Raw genomic sequence first — 19473 nt, 5'->3', positions numbered from 1 at the left:
AGAAGAGTAGAAAAGACAAGACCATAGCCAAGTGTAAGGTAATTTCCCTAACATCTCTTCATGAATATGTTTTTCATAGATTTTCTCATGCCAAAAATTTTGTGTTCATAGGAGGTAATTGAGCTGGTTGAGATGGATGTTGAGGAGATGGAGGCCATGGCTGTGGAGGCAATGGGTTTGATTGACATTGATGAGATGTATGGCCACTTATGGCCTTGCATAAAAGAATTAAAAGGATTGAATAAGCCAATATTTAGGGAGTGCTCAAGTACCTTAGACCCCACATATCTTCTCCGTTGTTATGTTACATGGGTGCTTTCTACTAGTACCACATGAATCCAGCTTGAACATCAATTGTTTTCCACATTGTAAAATCTTTTTGTGCTATCTATTGTTGTAATGCAATAACTTACTTCTTTATAAGTTCAATTTATTAAAATAGAGTGTTTATTTTTGTTGGTATGTAGATTTGTGACAATATGAAGCTAGGACACTCAAAATGTAGTGTTGAGTTGGTTGTTATCCAATACATCATGCTAAGTATAAAGGGTGTATCGTTATGTCCTAAGGTAAATCCATTGTCATGCTAAGCGGTTGGTAGTAATACATCAATGTTTTTGGTAAAAATATGAATTGTATATTTTTTTATATTGAGAATAGAAATCAATAGCAAACTCAGTATGAGTGTTACATATGTGTTTCTTATAAATAGAGAATTGAATCAAATTAAGCTACTCTCAGCTTGAGACTATGAGGATGATTGTTCTCAAGGCTAGATTTCATGCAAAAGTTCACTATAAAACTTCATGCGTTTTGTCACTTTTGAGAACGTTGTATAGAAATTTTTCATGTATTATAATAGCATAAGAACACCAACAGGAAATGGGATATGTTTGTAAAACAACATGGAAGGGATGCATGAGAGAGGGGCGGGATTGTAGTAGGAAGTATCTCATATATTTAAATGACATCGTAACACCTTAATGAAATTTGGTGGGCTTACAAAATCATGATGTGTGTGTGTTTTAAGAGAGAGAGAGAGAGGGAAAGAGACGCCATGAACATTGGCATGGATATGTTTTGAAAACAAAGAGCATAATCGTAATGGAACTTTCAAAAGATAGAACTTTTGCTCTTTTGAAGATGAGAAAGAATCCCAAGAACTTTCTTTGGTAAGAATTTTTCTTTTCTCACGTGGGAAATACTCCTTGAAGGTTAAATCTAATTTATTAAGAATTTTTCTCATTTGAGAAGTATTGATTTCATCTGGTTCATTTGACATATGTGGATTCTCACTTGAGAAAATGATTATCATATGCGCATTCTAATAATGGAAAAACACATATAATTTTTCAATGATGAAGAAAAAACTTACTTGAATTACAACATTGTTATTTTTTCTTACTATATTTCACACTTTAAAGTAGGAAAAAATGTGAGAAAAGCGCCTTGTTTACAACATTGGAATGTGTGTAAAACTCCTTGTGGGTGAAGAAGACGTATTGTTGTGTTGGAGACGTAAGGGCCGCAGATGGTGTTAGCATTGAAGGCCGAAGCTAAGCCAGCAAAATATGGTACCGGGATTTCAACAGCTGAGCAGAGGATGGGGTCGGGAGTGGCGACCTTGCAGGTGGGGGTAGCATCAGGGCGCCGGTTATGTTGACGGAGTGAGGCTCTGTACACAAGGAACTTTAATTCAATTCTTACATAGCAAAAAAATTGACTTTCCTAGATAAAACTTGAACATATGTAGGAAAAGTCCAAACTAGTAAAAACGGAACCTTTTATTGTATATATATGCAGTAAAAATGACCCACATAATAAAACTATATAGCTCTTTGACCAACACACACGAAAAGAAAACTATATAGATTTTTGAGCAACATATGCACAAGAAAAAACTGCATAGTAATTGGAACGGAAGAAAAACTATATAGTAATATTCACGTTAGTTTTATATACAATAGTTAGACAAAAAGAGTCACATAAGTGAATAACCTAAACCTAAGTTTTTTATTATATACAAATTTATTGATTTTATAATTTAAATAATAATATTATAATAACAACTCTCACAAATTTGTCGTAGATCGATCTTGCATCAAAGAAATTAAATCTTTGCATCGAACTCATTATGCATGGGTATTTGGAGCAGAGACTTCCTCATAAGAAAAGAACAACATATAAGAGTAACTCACAATAGCTTTTTGAAGAATTCAATCTAAGTCATAAATTTAACAATTGAAAATAGTTGATGCTAGAATGTTCACCCTTTCTTTGGGTCTCAAGGTTACATTAACATAAACAAATTAACATAACATCACTCAACCACAATTACATCATCCACACTTAGTGGAGAAGAGTCACATTTGGAAATTCTAACTTTGTTTGTGGCCAAAAGGTACACTACAAATGATGAGCGCATTCCATCCACACTTTGCTCTTGACGATCTCCTGTGAAATCCGTACTACGCTTTGCTAGATTGAAACTAGCCTTTAGCGTAATATACAATGCATCAACTGTTGGAACCTCTAAAAACTTGATTGAAATCGTCTCTTGGTCGTCTTTATCAAAGTTCATATCCTAAATAAAAGTTCAATTGTAAAAAGTCACTACTTAATTGAAAAAGCTTAATCCATGCCAAAAGATGAGTACAACTAAAGTCAATCTCCTTACATATTCATGAGACCCATTTGAGAGTTCATTGAAGGCCTTTCTGTTTTGAAGAGTAACACTCTCATTAGGAACATTCTTCAGTACACTCTGTATGCATAGAAAATTGAAAGCATAAAAGTTTAGTTAGAGCTCTAGACTATGAAATTTTGGGCAATAGATAACAACTACCTTTTTCTTGGTGCAATCTTTTTTTGCCTTTTTAGTCTGCATCATATCCATCATCTTTTGATTCCACTGCATCAAAAAAGTTAAGTTAAAGCTCAAAGCATACAAGGATATGAAGCATATAAAAGTTAAAAGATGTGAGTAAACCTTAGGTGCACGCTTGCTCTTTCTAGAGCTCACATCCACTTGATTTTCCTCATGAGAGCTCTCAAAATCCATTTGTTCTTTAATGAGATCAACCTTTGCATGTTCTCATAATAAAACACATTAAATACATAGCTAGTTTAATTATTGTAAAGGACAATAACATAGACATACCTTTGTGACATCTTCAATAAGAGCAAAGAAAGAACCATTTGAAGCTAAAGCCTCATCCTCTTCTTCTACATCCTAATAGTAAATAACTAGATTAAAGAAAGTGTACAAAATAATTCGACATAGTATAAGTTGAGAAAACATACATCTAGAAGGGGTTCAACTTGCACGCCAGTGAAAATTGCCTCTGAATAATTCTGGTCTTTCTCAAAGTCAATATGAGGATGATACACTTCCTCATTGATAGGTTGTAAATGATTTTCCTCAATCTACAATTCATGTATAGCATTTCTAAATAACTTTAATTAAAAATAAACCAAAAAAAAAAAAGAATGTAGAAACTCCCACAAGCTGTTTTTCTTTGCCTTCCGCCTTTGTATTCACTAAGTCGGTTCCCTATAGTGCACAACTTCACATAATCAATCTTATTATGATAGCTAAAAACAATGAAAAAATACTGATAATGTGGCTTACAGATATTAAATTTGTGGTATTGACCAGCATTGATTTTTTCTTTTCATTCTTTCGCTTTGCTTGCATGTGACGCAAGCAAAATGTGTAGATGTCCTCCACTTTCCAATGGTACTCTGCACCACGGAACGTCACCTCCTCAATTTCATCATGGTGCTCTTGAATGAAGCTCACAAGTTTATCCTTCCCCTCTAGATTGTGCCGTAGGTCACAAAGCTTGGAATCAAATGCTTTCATCCAACCTCTAACAGTTCTCAGATTGGAGCAATGGACTGCATGTACACTGTTAGCGTAATACTTTGCAAGGAACTCTTTTCCATACAAGAGTGCTGGATATCTGTCACTTTTGTTGAGTGGGAAGCGAAAGAGTTGCTCATATGTCGGAACTGGTTTTTCAACTGTGTCTTCCTTTGCAACTTGTATAGCCTTACTATGCCGTTGATACAATCTTCCAGCTACCTTACTATTCTTATGATCAGCCTTAGAGGACTCTCCACCACTTGATTCTAGCTCTTTTACCCTTTTCTCTAGCATTGCTATTGTCTCTTTGAGAGACATTGTTTCAGATGGAGAAGCCATGTAACAGCTACAATGTCACAAGTTATACCTTAAATCATATAAAGTGTAAACAAAACTTAAAAACCCCAACAAAATATTCTTTCCAATCAATCAAAGTATTTTAATGTTTGATACATCAAAGGCTAAGCACTTGTGCATCTCCAAACTACTGGCAAATTTAATTGTGCACCACTTCTTGAAGACATGCACCTCCTACTAACTACAATAAAGTCATGTATCACTACTTTGCATGAGTTCCAATCTCTCTCTTCGTACTGCTGGCTTTGTATCCTCCATGTACAATGATCAAAACTATCATGTACTAGCCAAGCTAATTTGCATTTTTTGCCCTGGTGGTCAATCTCTCTAACAACTGCGTGTACAAGATCATCTTCACCATCACTTTTGGTTGCTAGAACGATATCACCAACCTCTAACCAAGGGGGTGCATGTCCGACCTCTCCGAGAGTTGTAAGCCGCTTTCTTTGAATCAAATCCTTCACCTCATATGCTACTAGCCTGTTACCTGTCAACGGAAGAGGTATGAACTTATGCATCAAAGATGAGATTGGTCTTACACAATCCCAAGTGTACGGCATACTTTGTTGTTGTACAATGCTCATTCCAGTTGCATGATGAACTATTAGTTCGTCAACCCCATTGTGTGAGGATATGCATTGTCTATAATACTCTGCCCCAAAATACAAATAATATTGACCATTGTGCTCGATAGAGAACAATGTTTTTATTTTGGCCTTCCAATGCCCTACAGGAAGAGCATCAGTATCACCATTGTCCTGCTTTACAGTCACATGATCACCAACTTTAAAAGCCTCACCCTGGTAAAGTATCTTTTGGTAGGTTGTGACAAGAGTATTTTCACCTTCACTAACTGTCATCACCCACAGTTGCTGAAAGTACCTTTTCTCCTCATCTGAAAGGCATCTCTTTGTGTGTTTCTTCTTGGTTATACCGATCCCTTTTGCTCTAATCATGTTGAGGCAGTAAGTCAGTTCATAATCTGCCAAAATCTTATGTCATAGCTCCTTGGCTCTTGTTAGAGATGAGAGTTCCAAGAGCCCTTTTTCATGGAAGATAGAGCATTGTGGACTCATAGGATGCAGTAGAGTGAAATCATCTGGGAGTATCAACCTTTGGTGTAAGAATGACAAATTCCTCTCGTGTGGAAGGAATCCATCCTTCTCCTCTTGAAGCATCCGAGTAACCCATGTAAACAAAACGCGCTTGTAAAAGTGGACATAAGTTATCTCATTATTTTTTTAATTTGTCTTTACTCCCATGTATATGGAGACCATCCTTTCAAAAATGTAACACCAATATACATCATGAGATCCATGCCTGATAATGTCATCAAGCAATTCCCCATTCCCAGCAACATGCTCCAATGGTGAAGAGTTTGGACCAAAGAATTCCTCGCTCCTTACTCGCCAAGATGAGAACAATGATCGCATTATCTTGATACTCTCCTTTGTCCAACCCTTCTCACGACTAAAATTGTAAAATGTGTGGGCAATGTCTATTAGGAGAAGACCAAGCTCATACATGGGTCTTGATACCTCGTTGATGACACTCAATACATATGGCAGACACCACTGAACAAATTTTTGATTTTCCTCTGCCTTAAAACCTTCAAAGTACTTGCTAGGAGTGTGTGGCAACCTGCCATTGCGAATTGATGGTGGTGCAAGCTTGTATACCAGCTTGCAACATTCATCCACCTTTATTTTTGATTCATTTTTTAATCCTCGCCTGACAGTTGATGTATATTTACTGAACAAATTCAATGGAAGAACATGCATTGTATCATACACCAAGTCACGTGACAAGTCAAAGCCATATAAGTCAAAGAACTTCCATAACACTGACTCTCCAGATAGTCCTGCATGTGCAAGATTAGTCTCTCTTTGAGTTTGAGAGGTTGCTCTTCTGGCCTGAGTTACTACATTGGACATTTCCAAAATGGAGCGTTTTGTTGGTGGATATCTTGCTTGTCGTCTATTTTCATCATAAACATATCGCCCTCTATACATTGGATTACTAGCATCAAGAGTTGCTTTGGGCTTGTCTCTTCGACAACCGTCCTTGAAGAGTCCTATTTTGCACTGGGCAGGATAGTCTCCACTGACCATCATAAGCATCCCGCATAATATGCATGTCTGTTGCTGTTCAGTTCCCATGCCCAATATTTTGTTGACATCATAGTTGTAGTGTACTTTTATTCCTGACATGAACAAGTCTTGCAATTCCTCCATAAGAGGACGTAGAAAAGCACCAAATAGACCACTATTGTTTCGGGCTACTTTCTTGGAGCTAAATGGGAGGAACAGTACTGGGAGTACACTAACATTGGAAGACTTGCCCATGTTCAAAATTTTTATCTCACTGTCTTTTTGTGTGGTGCGAGAGGATTGGAACCCATCCCAATGCAGTAGAAGTGCCAGGTTACGGGGATCTCCCTGGAAAATTATTATGCCATATGAAAATACTCAACAAATAAATAAAAAGTAAATAAAAATAGCATGCCAATATTTCCAGGGCCATACCTCAATCAATCTCTTATTAGAGACTACACGTCGTCGGCAATCTCTACACACAAAAATATATTCTTGAGTCTGCTCATTCCACCCTTGTTGAATCTCTTGCGGACGGGATGATGGAGGAAACGTTGTGTACACCTTTTTACACCCTGGGGTTGTACAGATAACTGGAAGCTCAAATGTGGCATGTGGGTCCCAAAAGTTCTGGACTATACGACATTTTGCACCATCCCAGAAATCATGGATAAACTCCGGTTGTAGTTCAGGTGGCTTTCCCAACCACTTGTCTTGGATATAAGGGTGGCCATTAACATTCCACAAAGTGATTGGAAAAGAGAGTAAGTATGGACTCGAGTGATCAAATCTGGAAGCATTCAAGTAACGGTGATTGTCATTTCCCTCTCTCTCTCTCTCTCTCTCTCTCTCTCTTTCTCTCTCTCTAGGATGTGCACACACATTCGTGACACGTGGCAACGCTCACAACTCGAGAACTTTTTAAGCTCTATAAAGTAGTAGTATAGATTGCAAGATAACCATAGAACATTGCATCTCTCTTGCCCACGATATACCGCTCCTCTCTCTCTCTCTCTAGCCTACGATGTACCGTCTCTCTCTCTCTCTCTCTCTCTCTCTCTCTCGCCTCTGTGGAATGGGAGATGGACCCAAAGGTGTAAGATATTAAAGAAATATCAATTTGACAAATCAATTTGAAACATAACCTTGTCCTTGGAATTTATAGCATGCTCTATACCCAATTGGACTGTAAGTAGGTTATCATAAATAGATCTGTCACCAATGAAGCCTGTTTGGGCAGGGTGAATGTGTATACCTATCAATTTGACTTTGATCATAGCTCACATACACGAGTACATTAATCCTCCTCGTGATGTATGCATGTACACTAACACTAACACTAACTCGGACTATCATGCATGGGTGTTTGTGCATGTGCAAGCTCATGTGCGTTTGCGCATGCTCGCCTATGCGTGCATGCATGCGTGTGTGTGTGTGTGTGTGTGTGCCATCCCCCTGGTGACCATGTTGAAGTCACCATCCACAATACCATTACGTAGATGCATGTCCTCAATCCATTCTCAAAGTATCACCCTCTCTTTCATATTGTTAGAAGCATACAAAATTGACTACATGCAGAGGACCCCATTATGAATAAAGAGACAATACAGAGCATCTGCCTAAAGAGTGGTCAAGAATCCAGTGAGGATTAAGAGAATTTCTAATAAAGTCAGAACACCAGAATACTCGTTTTTCTTCCCCCCATAAAAGCATGAGGATATTTTAAAGTGAAAGGTTTATCCCTCTCTCTTGTGCCATTTATGCTCCTGCACAAGCACTATATCTAAATGTTGTTGCATGATCCAAAAGTGCAACATTGCCATCCTAGTGGGATAATTCAAGCCTTTAGCATTGAGAGTAGCTATTGTGGAGTGTTTAGAACCCTTTGTGTGGCCTATATCTTGAGACCCCTCATCAATGTCGTCCATATTGAATCCATTTGTTTATGGTAGGTACATCTTTTTTATGTTGATTTTTTTCAGTAGTATGACCTGCATCTTTAATTGCAATTAAAGTGTCAGGTGATGGCATATCATGCAGTATATCAAAAACATCAGGGCTAGCATATCCTGAAGACTGTTGTCTAGGTCTGAATGTTTTCCTGGCAGATACAGACTGAAAGCCCTCAGCATCTATGGGTCTTTTTCCTTTATCAGTAATCTTGACACCCCTATGACTCATGAGGATTATCAGATGAAGACCCTTGATTATTTTTGGCATTAGAACCCCTTGCCTGGCTCTCTGCATTAAAGAGGGGTCTAGATATCCCCTTATTAGCAACCATGCCTTGAGGATGTGCATAAGCAGGAGATGTTGAGGGTGGTACTTGAGGAGAGGGATTTTCACTGATATTGTGGATAGTTGTGGGTGATTTTCCAAATATTTGCTCCCGGGGGGCCTTACTTTTACTTCAAGGATAAGAGGGGATTAGATCTGCAGTGTTTTAAGAGACACATGGGCAATTTCTGGATAAGTGCCCTAATTTATTGCAATGAAAACATTCTCCAGCAAGGGAGCTCCATTTCAAGTACAACACTACCCGCCCTATTTTTGGTATAGTGATGTCCATTGTTTCGGGAATTGGATTTTGGGTGTTCCAGAGAAGATAGGCTTTGTTCCTGTTGGGTGAGTTGATGGTAGGAGCATATAGAACCTGGCCTAAAGTGGCAGTGATCTCCTTGATACAAGGCCACAAAAATGAAGGGAGGTTGATATATTCAACCCATACAAGGCACTGAGAGAGGAGGGCATCTTTGATAATTTTTATTAGCTTTCATTCAAACACGTGCACTACTTGCCCAAATAGAATAACAGTGGACTGGGTGAGAAAGGCAACCTGATCCTAGGGTTTCAGAAAAAGGATTTCAAAGAGTCCTTGCCCCGCATAGAAAATTTTGTCAATTACATGGTTACCAAACCCTTTGTCTATTCCTTGAGCAATGTCGTTTATCTGTGGGAGACGACCAATAAAAAACATAACAATAGCCCTAGATTTGAAGACTGAAATTTGCTACCAAACAGATTCAGTGTCAAGGGAGATCTTATGGTCCCCTTTGATTTGGGGATCTTTAGTTACCGTCTCTTTCAAAATGTCAGACGACACAGCAACGTCGAATGTCGGGGTGTTTTGAAGCTTATCATGAACAAGACTTTGGGCTTCCTCTCTAGGGTTAACCATGAAAGCTAATGGAAGAACAGGGGAAGACATTATTCACCTTCAGGCCTTAGGTCTTGTTTGCGTAGACAGAGGGCGAGAAGAGACGATGGTGTATCCGATCACAGCAGAAGGATAGTTTGGTGTATCTGCTAGTTAATTATGGTTTTCTTATATAGGAAATAGAAGTTACGATCATTTTCTTATATTGAATAGCATGTTACCTAGTAATCCACTTGTTTTCCTATATAGAATCATCGTGTTACGTAGACATTTCCTTTTCCTAGATATATATAGGAAATCCAGCTTGTTATAACTAGTATAATAGATACATTTTACAAGATACATGGGTTTTTCCTATGTCGGAATTGATTTAAAGTTCCTTGTGTATACTGAAGGTAGAGTTGTAGAGTTGGGAGAGGCATTGTGGTGCAGTCTTGACGATGGAGGATAGGTTTCTACAGTATGTAGATTGGGATTACGTGTTCACCATCCCCGACACATACCCCATGCAGTCCACCAACTCCAGGACCATTACCGTGTCACATTCGCCAGGTGCGCTCGTCGGAGCTGTCACATTCGCCTGCCATGTTACCCCATTTGCTATCATCACCATCGGCATCATGATTGCACACATACTCAATACTCCATAAGTGGCCTTGCTGCTACCCATGATCTTCTGGGATTTGACTTTAGCTCAAGCTACTCTCCGTTGTTTCTCGACTCCCCTGTTCTCCCCTATTTGTGAAACACACACGCTCTCTTTCTTCTTCTGCAAAGCCCTGCGCCCTCTCTCTCTCTCTAGCGTAATATGTTGCCTGTATTAGAGGACGACCTCATATATCCATGAAGTTATTCTTAATTACAAGATGAAAATTGGTCTGCCCTTGAAAACTATAGATTGCGAGCCCTGTTCCTTCATGTTGCAGGTCAGCGTTAAAGCAGATGAATGAGAGAGAGAGAGAGAGAGAGAGAGAGAGAGAGAGCGCTCTTGCTGGACTTGCAACCGGCTCAGGCTACTTTGCCATGAGCGCAAGCTAGCCGATGTATAGCGAAAGCGCACAGAGAGAGAGAGAGAGAGAGAGAGAGAGAGAGAGAGAGAGAGAGATGTGCGTAGTACTAGAGGCAGAGCCTTGCTCTTTGATTGCAGAGCCAGCGCTGGAATTTGACCCAGGTCACTCTACTGGTAGTAGAGGATGCAGACCACCAATTCTGTGGGAGCCGTAGAGCATGCAACCGTTATCGACGTGGGTGTAGTAGACTTTATCTGCCCCATTGTGCTGGCGTGGAATATCTCCTGCCGGTTAAAACCCATACAATACCCATATCAACGTTTGCCGTTGTGGTGACATGCCTGTCGGATGATGGCGTACGGCTTTGGACGACGATGTTGAACTTGGTACGTCGACAACGATGAGTGCTTTTTTATGCTGGCTGCGGGCACGAGGATGCTAGCCTAAGAGAGCTTACCCCTGCAATTGCACTGTGCACACGATCCGCCCTATTAGTGAAGAGTCTGCCTCGTTGAGCGCAACGTTCTGAACTCCTAAAAGAACCGGAGCTTCTTGCGGGTACACTTAATTAACTCCACTAGTTGATGTCCGTCTCTTCCTGCGCCGCGAGCTTCTTCATCACCAGCATGGAACCTGCAGTGTGAACTAATGTCCATTAAGGCATGGTCGCCATCCTACCGAGTTCAGGAGAGGCGGAGGGGCTCTGTTGTGCGTGCCAGAAGTCGGAAAGAAAGCAATCGTGAGATGTTGCTGTGCGCAATCAAAAAAGCCAAACCAAAAAAAGCACAGCTCCCCAAAAAAAGCAGGGCTAGGAGCTGTCGTTAGTTGGTTGCTCCGGTCAAAGCCAATGGCTTAGATCATGCCAAGCGGCCTCTTCTTGGCTCAAGAATCCGCAAAACCACCAAAACCATCTTAGGCGGGAGGATAATGATCTTCAAGCCTTCACCGTTCTCATGCTCAACTTATCCGTGAAGGAGGTTTGCAAAGAGGAGCAGGCACGTGGCCTCCGGTAGATGAGTACTAGAAATCCTTTACTTGATAAGAATGGAATGGGAGACCTAAAATGCCTAGTACAGCCACATCAACTCTCTTTGAGGGGTTGACTCGCAAGATGCATTTATATTTGGGACGATCTTCATGCGGCCACAATGGAGCTATCTCTGCGAAGCACAAATATGGTGCTCAAAAGGCCTTTTATTTCAGATAACTCAAGTAGCCAATCTACATATGGACAAGGGGAGCTTTGAAGCTTGCAAAGGTTTGGAAATCAAATTATTGCTGTAGCCCTGGAGTGTTGGGAAGATTAAACACATGGGAGTATTCTGTAGTGCAATAGCAAGGCGTGTAGCCCTAGAGAGTGAAGCTTTTGTGGTACCAGAAGAGAAAGCCTTGGTAGAGCAATGCTTTTGAAAGGTGTACATCTCTCTCTCTCTCTCTCTCTCTCTCTCTCTCTCTCTCTCACACACACACACACACACGCACGCACATACACATAGAGCAACGAAGAGGGAGAAAGAGAAGTGGGGATTGTGCTTTCAAGGCGTGCGCGCGCACACACACACACAAGTTCTTTGGATTGTGTGCACTATATACACACATGGTCGTAGGGACTCATATTCGGCTTCGGCTTTTTGACACCCCTCATCGGCGAGCAGCTCTTGGCGTCGGCAAGCTCATTTTTGGCATTTTCGACATCGACGTTTCTATGTCTGCATCCTAATTTTGACACATGGTAGTCGACAACCTTTTTTGGCGCTTTCAGCACTAGTTCGATGAGTGTGTCGGCTTTCAGCTTCGACGTTCTTCCTCGACATTAGCTCTCCTTGCCAACCATCGGCTTCGTTTCGACTTCATCATTTTGGATCGGCATTGGTGTCTTCTCAGCGAGCTAGACCGAGCTCGCTAGCACTTGCGCTCGATAGCGGAGGTACAACGTCGACTTCGAGTCTACTCCGACATACAAGCTCATAGGCTTATAGCTTACAGGGGAGGCACATAGCCCACACACACATTGTTTGTGGTTATAGATTTTTACTAGTTCTCTATGTTTTTTATAGAGGTTATGATGTGCCATATTCATGGCATTGATGTATGACATCTATGGTCAGCTTTTTTGAGACTTTGAGTCTGTGATCTACATACATATAGCCTAGTTGACTCCTTACAAGTAGGTGCATATTATAGGTATTTCACTCAACACGTATAGACACTTTCACACACACTTTTGACAACGATTTGTACTACAATCTTATTATGGGAGGTAACAAATGCATTTATTGTGAGCAATTCAAGTGCTAGTGAACTGTTTAGAGAGTAGGTATCTCCGTAGGGATTTGGTCTACTATTGCATCAATTTTGGTGCTTGTTTGTGCGCAATTTACTCATGTATGTTGAGTTGCGGACGCTGCCTGTTGTACGCCATTGTGGGGCCAATTTTTGCTTAGTTTTTTGGTAGTTACATAGCCATTTCTTAGACTAAGAATGGAAGAAAGCTCTTTCTGAGACTGAAGTATAGTTGTGTCTTGCTGAGCCTTTTGGAGGATCATTGGTGAGGTTTTCTTTGAGCTTTTCTTTGAGCTAGGATATTCTTGCATGTTGTGACACCTTCAATGATACAGGTAGTTGGAGATTCCCTTTTATGAAGCCTCACCATAGGTTTATGTATAGAGAGAGATAGGTCCATTTTATGTCAAGTTGATGATGTATTTGGTCATTTTTTACTTGGTTTATGCACAACTTATAGTTGTGCAATACATACGAGAGCAAGAGCATAAGTAACAAAGTTTACTTAATGAAGAAGCTCTTCAAGCTTTGCATGAAAGAAGGTGACACAATTTTTGAACTCTTAAATGCATTCAACGTACTTTTCAATCAATTGACATCACAGGGACTCGATTTTGACAACGAGGTGTGGTCTATCTTCTTGTTATGCTCTCTACCTTCCTCATGGGACATATTTTTCATAGCCATAGACAACTCTGTGCTTGAGAAAAATTTCTATATGATGACATAGTTTCTGGTCTACGCAGTGAAGAGATTCATAGGAAGTCTATGAAGCCTGCCAAACAAGGGGACGAGTATGTTTCTAGTGGAAAAATATAGAGGGATCGCACTCATAATTGTGTGAAAAACAAGGATCACAAGAAATCTTGTAGAAAATCTAGAGGTTATTTACGCAATGTTGAGTGCTATCATTGCCACAAAAAAGGGTAAGGATCACAAGAACTCTTGGAGAAAATCTAGGGGCTCTCTATGCAATGTTGAGTGCTATCATTTCCACAAGAAAGGGCATTTAAAGAAAGACTGTCATGCATAACAAAGAGATAAGAAAAATGACAATGATGAAAATGGAAAAGCTAATATTGAGGACCTCAATATGGAAGAGTCTCTTAAGATTTAGTTGTGATTGAGGTCTTATCTTTCTCAGACGATCTAGTCTCTATAATAGATCTTAGTTTAAATGTCCTTGTTGTAGAAGATCCCAATTTTGATTAAAATTGGGTCATATATTCTGAAGCCAATTTCCATGTGACACCTCATAGAGAGTGGTTCTCTTCTTATGCACATGCATGTGGCATAGTGAATCTTGAAGATGATTATGAGCTTGAGATACATGGTGTTAGAGACATTAAGTTGATTCTGCAAAATGACATGAAGTTCATAATCGACAATGTCAGACCTGTTCCCAAGTTAGCGAAGGGTTTGATATTTGTCGATCAACTTGATGACATGGATTCCATGACAACATTTGGGAATGGTTTGTGGATTATCAAAAAGGAAAATCTTGTGATTCTCAGAGGTCATAAGCATGGAACACTCTATTCCATATATGTATTGTGTTTAAAAAAGGATTGTATATCCATAGGCGAGCTAACGTTTATTGAGTTGTGGAATAGCCGGCTAGGCCATATGAGTCAAAAGGGAATGAAAACATTAGCACATTTTGGTGACTTATCTATGTAAAGTTTTTTCAATTTTTCTATGTGTGAGCATTGTATCTACGGCAAACAACTAGGAACACTTCATCGCCATTGAATAGAAAGTATATGAGACCACTTGAACTTGTATATAGTGACATTTGCGATCCTATTCCGACCAAATTTTTCAGAGGATCTAGCTATTTTTGCGACCTAGCTATCCCAATAATCATGAGGAATATCAATTTCTTTATATTCTTAGAGGAAATAAAGTAGGAACATAGCAATATGGCATGGAACTGGCCATGTACAAACAATTCACTATGCACACCTTTACAAGAGCATGAACTCACTATGTAGAATCACGTAAATCATACATAGTGCCGGTTAATATATACTCTATCAAATATTCATGACGGTGGAAAGGTACATCCTATTGAGATCCTGTTTTGCACATTGCTAGTACAGTTTAAGCAAAAGATTACATGCCATAGATGAACCGATCATTTTCAAGAATTTTTCCAGTAATAACAGAAGGTTACAAGTAGCAATTAACATTGACTACTTTCAAACAATTTACTAGCAAAAGAAAGAAGGTTGGAACATAACAACATGGTAATATTGAGCATGTACAAACAATTCACTTTCATCACAATAGATTCCATAGCACTATACACCATGGGGGAATCTCAAAACATTTACAAAAATCAAGAGAGTTAAAAATTTTATAGAGCATTGATCTCGCTTGAAATGCCCTTTTTAAATCCCTAATTTTTTTCCAAAATATAATGTGCGACAAACATTTAACACTCATGCAAGGTTATCATTTGTGAGCTTACATGGATGGGTAAATATGTTGTGGGTTTTATCTAATCCAAAGATACAAAAAATGTAGTAAATCTATTTGTAGGCAAGGTACGACCATCCTTGTGCTGCTCAATTGACAAAGTCTCAATGCAATATGCACTTCATACATCTCGTCACGTACTTGAAAACTTGAAGTCCCTACCATAAATGTCACATGTTTTTTTTCTTTATCACAACATGCCCCTCAATCTTTGCTTCCATAGATATTGCAGAGTCTATTTGTTTAGTGATAGTGGCAGAGACACTTGGAGGATATTGCACACTTGTCGGCTCAATCACCATTGCTTTTGAATCTTAAATCCTCCATCCTCCAACACCTTTTACTCACCTAATGACAAAATTTTCCCTTTCTCCACATTGCCAATGGCACACCATGCACGAATCTATCCATACATGGTTGAAGGTTCTTCCTCTCTCTGAGCACAATGCCACATTTCACATAGCCATTTGTGTTCTTGAAATTTTTTGCTTACAAATTGAGTAGTATGAAATTGAGTAGTATGAAATTGAGGCTTTGTTCCTAGTGAAACAAACAGAAACACTCTCTTCCATCCATAATCTTTAGCAACCCTTTGTTAAAAATGATGCAAATTTCTCTCTAGCTTGCGACAGCTTTGTAAGAATGAACCCTATAAAATATGTTGGGGGATGGCCATTACTTAACATGACTGCATTCATTATCTCCCAAAACATGACCTGTACCTTTCTGTCCTTCTCTTTCATCTTGAGCTAGAATTTATTTTATAAAACTATGAAGAAACATCCTCTCATCACAATAACTTACATTAGAGCATACACATGTGTTGCCATGGTTGTCCAATCGAACATGATCAGAGGAAATTTAGATCTTGTAAAGATCACAAAATCCATCTCAATGCATTCTATTGACTAGTTCAATTCTAGAACCGTGTTCAATGGTTGACACTTCGAAAACATGGTATCTTCTACACTTTGTCCAGGAAATAATATACCATGGAAAAATGGATGTCCATAGGTGCTTTTTAATTTCAATAGTTATGTTTTGACACCCTCTCTAGCTCTAGTGGCACTTTCCTCCTCCATCCTTTGCTTGAGTCTACAAAAGGCCTACTATATATATTTTTACGAGTTACATCAGGAAAAATATGAACCCTCTAAGAGCCCTTTAGAATTAAGGTTACTCAGAGACCAACCAATAAGAAGAGGGTGGTGGACACACTCTATACCCTCAAAAAAGTAGGGAAACAAGATAGCCTTTTACCTCTTAATGGCCTCTTACTTAGTGAGAAGGGAAGGGAGGTGGCTAGAGAAGGGGGGGGGGAGGCCACTTTGACCTCTTTTCCCCTATTTTTTGGCTCGGATTTAGAAACACATTAATAATTTGAAATTTTCAAAACTCAAATTTCCCTCCTTAAAAGCTCCCCAAATCTAATTCATGGTGGTCAAAAAAGCATTTTTGACCTCTAAACGTAAAAAAACGTGCACTGAAAAGCCCACAAAATTGTTTGAAAAAAATAAAGTCAAAACATCACTTTCCACCCTCCAAAGTCTCTCAAAACCTATTCTATAGCTAAAAAGTGATTTTCTCTCTCTACAAACCCTTTTCCAAACTCTCCATTGCTGCACAACCACATGCATCACCTATAGTCCAACATTCTCTCTCTGCTAGCTTTCTCCCACCTCCATTGTAGCACTAAGCAATCTCGTCCCCCATCTCTTCCCCTTGCCCACCACATATTTTCCTCCCCCTTCTCTCACCTCCATTGCAGCATGAAACAAGATTCTCCTCCTTCTCTTTCATTCACTCACATTACATGGAATCCTCTACTCTCGAAGGTGGCAAAAGTATGAGATCACATGACTTGCATACCACAACAAACCGAGGTATAAATGGTGAGTCGGAATTGCAAGGGTTCACCTCCAACATAAAGATAGAACGGTAAGAAAACTACCCTTGTAGCTTACATTCAGAGCTTAACATCATCTCCATCTCTAAGTTTATCATGCTAAAGACAATCAACATCTTTATGGCTTTCAATGTCTAGGGCTCCACACCTCTATCATCAAAAGTAAGCAGAGATCCTCATAACATTGGGGTGTGATATTTTGTTGGTGGCTTTGGTGTACCATCTAGGGTTGCATAGCATGTGATTGAGTCTCACAATGCAAGTAAGTTATGTTATCTATGGATAGTTATCACGATTCTCCTTCTAATTTCTTCTTTGTATAGTTTTCACTAGATTATTAGAATGAGATTATTTTGTACTTTATCCCTTCGAACTCACAAAATTTGGTGTTTACTTATAGAGTCAACTTGTTTTGAGGGGACATGAGCAAGCAACCATGCACATAGATGAAAAACACTCTATTATTGGTCCATGAGGAGCCTTACAATACCATGTTAAAAGGTTTTGATAAGAATAGTAGTATTTGTGTAGAACTTTGAACCAATAGGTACTCTCTAAGAGCTCTTAGAAAATCTCTTCATAAAGTACTACAATCTTCCTAGTTTCATTGACACACAAATACTAAAGTGTATATGAATCTCTAGATTAGGAAGATAAATACCTGTAAGAGAAGCGTGACAACAACAACATTGTTTCCCTTTGTAGATTTTATGAGGTTGGAATCCTCTGTAAATGCTTTTATGTTTATACTCATTTTGATGCAGTATAAGTATATATATATTTTTAAAATGGTGTCATATTGAGCGAGAGTATTTAATTTAGATTATTTGAGTTTTATACAAATTTGAGAAACATTGTTGGTTTCTATGGATATTTTGATTTATTGTTATTGGTTGCCTCTAAGATGTTTCAAGTCTCAAGTCTTAATCACTCCACCATGAAGTAATTTAAGCAATATTTGGATTGCAACTTAAATATTAATGGTTGTTCTCATTAATGTGGATCATAACCTTTCTCAAGATGGCATCATTTGGGGATGTTCAATATATCCCGCTTCATTAGCAACGTTTCACAAGTTGAGAAATCTAAATTCTTGCTTTTAACATGTTATTGTTTCCATACTAGTATGCTTATGTCAAGCTTGACTTAGAGAAAGGACAGCTTGGGATGTAGGTATCGATGTATAGCAGTGATTGATAGGTGAGCAATTAAGTTATTATTGATTCATGTTTCAACATACATATATCGTTAAGCCTTTGAGTTTCCACCTTCTTTCGAGTAGTGCTGACAAGTTTTTGGTATCAAATCTTCTTAAATATCCGTATTCATTTGCTTGTTTGTTGCTGAAGATGATACCAATAGCTATCACCCTTGTGAACTTAATTGTTAGATTGTGGATTTGACTTTTACTATGTAGCTCATTTGGATAGAGAAAGTATAAACATAAATCATAGATGCATGTATTGTTGACATAGAAGATATGTGCCACTCAAGCGTATGTAAACTGCTAATAAAAAAACCCTTTGGTTGGATACTATAACAATAGGAGTCACATGTGGTTTCAAATACCAAAGAAATCTATTTATCAAAAACTTCCCAAGAACAAGGGGTGGACACAAGGGAGTATTGTTTGGCTAATTTCTAGTGCCGAGTGCTTAGTGCATAGGATTTGTGAGGCCTTTGAACACAAAGCAAAATGGGTGCGTGCACCCGGGGGGGGGGGGGGGGGAGATCTTGCTCTTAGTACATCAAACACCGCATCTCTATCTCATGGACATGCATTATAAAGAGGGTATGTTTGCCATTTTAAGGCCCCAAGGCCCCTCAACAAGAGGGGCCACAAGGGCACGCTGAATGGCCAAATAGAGACCCAACGACTTGCAGGTCCCAATCGGCTCCGAATCTACCTAGACTTGTCTCACATCAATTTATTCATCTCGTCGCACTCTTTGGAGATATTAAGGGGTAGTGCGGTCATATTTGTTGCATCCATTCCATGACGTGGTATGCTCATGGGGTGACCTATCACATAAAAATATATATGGTGGGGGCGACCTCATGTTAGGAAAGTATGTCTTGTTGATGGAAAGCTATTATATTGTCATACTAGGGATCTCTCTATGTTAGCATAATGGTTTTTGGTGTAGTGGGAGCCACATTTCTTGAGGAGAGCTTTGTACTGTCGTAAAAGATTTATGTTATGTCAGTTCTTTGAGCAATTGTTACAAACACCGCCAGTCAACTAACATAGTAAGAGGTCACATTGTACCATGACGCGTTAGAAACCTGCTAAAAAAAAACATGTATGAATTCAACAT

The 19473-nt window shown here is 39.1% G+C and overlaps 2 pseudogenes; both read right to left on the bottom strand.

Annotated features, from left to right (window-relative positions):
- Positions 1-1404: 1404 nt before the first annotated feature.
- On the bottom strand, positions 1405-11185 carry LOC147429298 (non-specific lipid transfer protein GPI-anchored 31-like; annotated as a pseudogene).
- LOC147429299 (uncharacterized) lies at positions 2674-4207 on the bottom strand (annotated as a pseudogene).
- Positions 11186-19473: the final 8288 nt, after the last annotated feature.

The sequence above is a fragment of the Adiantum capillus-veneris genome, chromosome 22 (assembly GCF_014529385.1).
Source record: "Adiantum capillus-veneris isolate H3 chromosome 22, ASM1452938v2, whole genome shotgun sequence".
Classification (NCBI taxonomy): domain Eukaryota; kingdom Viridiplantae; phylum Streptophyta; class Polypodiopsida; order Polypodiales; family Pteridaceae; genus Adiantum; species Adiantum capillus-veneris.
The sequence above is the reverse complement of the archived record's forward strand: the minus strand, read 5'-3'. Positions and strand labels throughout refer to the sequence as shown.